A 4,685-nucleotide genomic window follows, 5' to 3' on the forward strand; every position below is an offset into this window, starting at 1 on the left:
TAAGGTATCACTCTAACGTCCACAAACTCAGTTGTGTAAAATGTAAAAGACAAAACAGTTAATGAAAGAGGTTGCACCAAGTAAAGTTGCTTTCTCTGATCAAAAGACACTTATAGGAGTAATGTTTGGAGTGTTCTGAAAAGAAGTATGAACAGTTTTATAACAAAGTTATTGTAAAGCTCGTGTGCATGAAATTGTTTCTATTTCCTCAGCTGAAGTTTCCTGGTTCGCTTATTCCTGGTTCTTTCAATTTAGTTGCTCTTCCCAGTGCATGAAGTCATGGTTTGCAATTAGTACTCATGACCCATGCAAAAATACAACATTCCCCATTTCCCCAAGTGATCCCTGCACTTCAGCTGTGTAAGAGCAAATGTGTTGGTGCTCTGAAATAATAGTGCATAAGAGAAAAAGACAATGACAGCGCAGCAGAAAAAAAAAAAAAGAGTCCACGTTTGCCCTTGGTGTCAGAGCGCTTTCTCCTGTCCTCCTGCTGTTGATACGCTTTGCCTTACCTACCTTTTCCGCTAGTGTTTTCTGCATTCCCTATTGGGAAACTACAGCAAAGAGTCTTTCACATGGTGTGTGAAGATCCAGAAACTCATTACGGTAGCAGCCCTGCAAGGCAGTGCTGGGAATCAAAGTGTGAAATTGCAATTCCTGACGGGCAGTATACAGGGCGACATGTTACTGTAGTTTTCCAATGGACTGAGCCACCGAGTCATCACGACAAACGATGCTAAATCCCAGCAGCTACCCTGTATTTATTCTGTAATTTATGCTCCGGGGGATATAATCACAGAAGAAAATTCCTTAAGGGAAGTTTCTCTGCAAAGTTCAGCCTTAACAGAGCAACAACCTTTATTTCTACGAGCAGTTAATACAGAGGTGTAGAAAGGGTTATTTTTTTTTCTTATGATTTCCTTGCCCATGCTTTCTTTTCCCCACATCCTTAGGAGTTTTTCAGACCAATAGAAAGTAATTTAAGTACATTCCAGTTCAGGAAATTGTTACTTGACATCAATACCTACAGGAACAGATTCTGCAAATAAATACACAGAGTTGAGGGGATTCCACACCTACGTATTGTGGGGAAATCCAGGCAGGGTCATATAAATATTGCAGGTGTGTGGAGATGAATCATTTGCAGGACATGTAGTGCACGTATTTCAAATTCATTAATATATTAATTTTCAAAAATGTGAAAAAAATACTAAAAATATATATACATATAGTTCAGAAAATGCTGACTTCCAGTTCATCCCACTGGGGCTTAATCTTCGATCTGCACCTTAATTATGGATAGATCTGCTGGTTTCAGTGGTGCTGCTATGGAAAGCAAAGCTCAGTGCGGATTTCTGGCACTATGTGGAGAATATTACTGAAATTCTATCTTCAGAGGTTTTCTCTAAAGCCCTTGGAAACAGTCTCCTTTACAGTTGAAATGTCCTATCTTTGCTTCATTCCTGATCTAATTTTATTTCAAAAAGCTCTAAGAAAAATTTTAGTTACTGGATAGTCTTATTCATATTTTTATGTCCTTTTCCTAGTAATAAAATGACCCAAATTGCAAAAATATTCCATCTCAGGAGGCTTTAAACAACATCCCAGGAAAAATGCTGAAGAACAGACATAGAATGTGAATAATGGTTATGGAATATTACCATGTCTGTGTGATTATTTCTGAGTAGCTGTAGTTTTTTTCATCGATTTCGATAAGTGACCCCGATTATCTCTGTCTTATAAACGTGTGTCAAAAAAAATTATTCCTTTTGTAATTAATCCTACTATTCTAGGAAATATCAAATAAATGCTATACAGTTATTTTCTGGGATACTGATACTGCATTTGGAATTTTGTTCCTGAAGGTAAAAAAATGGGAAGAATTTTATTTGCTTCTTCCTCCCAAGTTGCAACAGGAATCGCAAACTATTTGCCCACACAGGTTTCTAAATACAGATAGGAGGCAGTCAGGCTTAGGGAATCAATCTAATTTGTGTGTGTGTGCAATTGTGAACATATTTGACAAAGTATTAATTGAATAATTGTTAGTACATGGAGCAAAATAAACATGCAAAATAGTGGAAAGGAAACTAAAGCTTCCCAAGCCACTGTACCTTCAAAAGTGAAGAAGTCAGAGGGCTTCATTTCCCACTGTAAACATTTTCATAAAACTGTTTTCAGGGAAGTAAGAGGAAGCAAAGTCAGCAAGGCTATAAAAAAAGAAGCTGCCCTTCTCTGGAGGCCTGTTGGATGACAAAGGCTTTATAGGATTCTAACAACGCAATTAGGGCAGCTAGAAAAATCAAAATAAAGGACATACTTTTAATTGTAAATGTAATTAACTGCTGGAGCTACCCATCTAGAGATGTGGCAGAGCCATCGTCATTTGTTGTCTTTAAATTCATCCATCTTGTGCAGAAAGTAAGACTAAAGATTGTAATGAACTCTTCTGGTCTTGCAGTCCATAAGCCCTCGCTTAGTACCACTGAAACACACTGTGAAGGTGACAGGAGACATCTGACAGGCTGTGGACAAAGCAGAATTTTAAAAGGTGAAACTTTAGCAAATAAAAAGTCTTTAAATGGAATGCACGTTAGCGTGTATGTGATGAAAAGTAAAACTGCAAAGTATTTTCATAGAATCATAGAATGGCATAGGCTGGAAGGGACCTTAGAGATCATCTAATCCAACCTCCCTGCCATGGGCAGGGACGCCTCTCAACTAGACCAGGCTACTCGAGGCTCTGTCCAACCTGGCCTTGAACACCTCCAGGGAGAGGGCATCCACAACTTCTCTGGGCAATTTATTCCAAAATCTCACCACCCTGGTACTGAAGAATTTCTTCCTAAGATCTAATCTAAATCTGCTCTCCTTCAACTTAAACCCATTTCCCCTTGTCCTATCAGTGGACACTCTTGTAAAAAGTTCGTCCCCAGCCTTCTTGTAGGTTCCCTTCAGGTATTGGAAGGCAGCTATTAGGTCCCCCCGAAGTCTTCTCTTTTCAAGGCTGAACAATCTAATCCCAGCTCCCACAACCTGTCCTCGTAGCAGAGGTGCCCCAGCCCCTGGATCATCTTTGTGGCCCTCCTCTGAACACGCTCCAACAGATCTATGTCTCTCTTATGGTGGGGACACCAGAACTGGACGCATTGCCAGCTCATGTTGAGCGTCTAAAGAATTGTCAGGAGTGGGATTCGAACCCACGCCTCCAGGGGAGACTGCGACCTGAACGCAGCGCCTTAGACCGCTCGGCCATCCTGACCCGTTTTAATTTACTTTAAATGCTCCTGCTTCCATATATTCAAATTTGTCTTGCAGATAGTTTTAACATGGAAATTGCGTAGTTATTCTTTTCAGTACGACAGGACGCAATGGAATGTACTATGTGTTTCACTGGTAATTGGTAAGCATTACTTAGGACGTGTTGCTAGGGAATAATTTATGGGCTTTTGTGCCAAAACTGAGTTTGCAGGAATGGCAGCAATGCTGACTGGTTTGGGAAATTGCTGTTTTGTGAATAACTCTGTAAGATGCAGATATTTTGCTCCTGTTTTTTTTTCCAGCTGGAAATGAAGTCGCTTGAAAGATTAATTAGAATTGAAGAAGATAAGGGGTTCTCTGCAGGAAGTACATGGCAGGCTTCCTTTTGGGTGGCAGGTACTTTTGAATTCTTGATCGGAAGTAGATTTAAGCCTGTTAATTGCTCAGCTTTTGAGGAGTTTGTTGGCTCAAAATTTCCTGCATTTGGAATGTTGTGGTACAAAGATTATTTTACTTTGGTTATTAGCACAGTTAGACTCTGTGTTTAGCAGTGATTGCCAGAGGTCTTCATCTTTTGGAATACACACTGCGAGTGCTGAATAGTTAGGTTGCCCATGGTGTATCACGTAATTGTGCTTTTGTAGCACTGGTGGCAGTTAAGAGAGCGGAAATAGTGAAATATAATTAAAACTACGGTATGCTTTGTTATTGTAGTTTCATTCCCATGAAACTTCTCTTTTATCCCAGGAAAAGCATCTCTCATCATGCTTGAGAAAGCTTCCAAAATTCTGATGTGTTTATATGGATACTTGGGTAAAAGGTGAGCCACAACAGAAGGAATTAAACTGTTCAACAGTTTCGGTTTGGGGTTTTTTTTTCATTAATTTCTCCTCCCATAAAACCAAGTTGAAAATGGTAGTGACGTGCGGAAAATAGACTTCACAACTCGGGAAGTTGTAAAGTAGGTATGTTTGTTACGGGTAGATGCATGGGGATCGCTCCACCACAAAGTGCACACCGTATGGCAAAACGAGAACCAATTTATAATGCTAAGGCATACATGACTCATCGGATGGTCGTTAACAGTTCCCATTATCTTATCTCCTTCTTCTAAGGTCGTTACTTACAGACAATAGGGTTCAGGTAACAGTTCCCGTTACCTTTATGGCTTTAGATGGCTTTAAATGGCTTCAGATGGCTTTAGATGGCTACTTATCTATAGGATTCTTGCTTGTGACAGAGCTTCAGTATTTTGCTAAACTATCTGCAGTGTTGCAATGCCCGACTAAGTGTTATTTTCCATATCAGTAGGATCCTAGCTACCTCTGTTTCTGGGTGTGATGAAGACTGGCTGCATGGCAGGCATGGGCCAGTTCCTGAAGAAAGGAACAGAATGAATGTTAAGGTATGAAGCCGATCATTGC

General features: G+C 40.0%; 1 non-coding gene across 1 annotated transcript; it reads right to left on the bottom strand.

Moving 5' to 3' along the window:
- Positions 1-3,179: 3,179 nt before the first annotated feature.
- Positions 3,180-3,262, bottom strand: TRNAL-CAG (transfer RNA leucine (anticodon CAG)). Its single transcript has one exon. It is a non-coding gene; the product is annotated as a tRNA-Leu (tRNA).
- Positions 3,263-4,685: the final 1,423 nt, after the last annotated feature.

The sequence above is a fragment of the Tauraco erythrolophus genome, chromosome 1, assembly GCF_009769465.1.
Source record: "Tauraco erythrolophus isolate bTauEry1 chromosome 1, bTauEry1.pri, whole genome shotgun sequence".
Lineage (NCBI taxonomy): Eukaryota > Metazoa > Chordata > Aves > Musophagiformes > Musophagidae > Tauraco > Tauraco erythrolophus.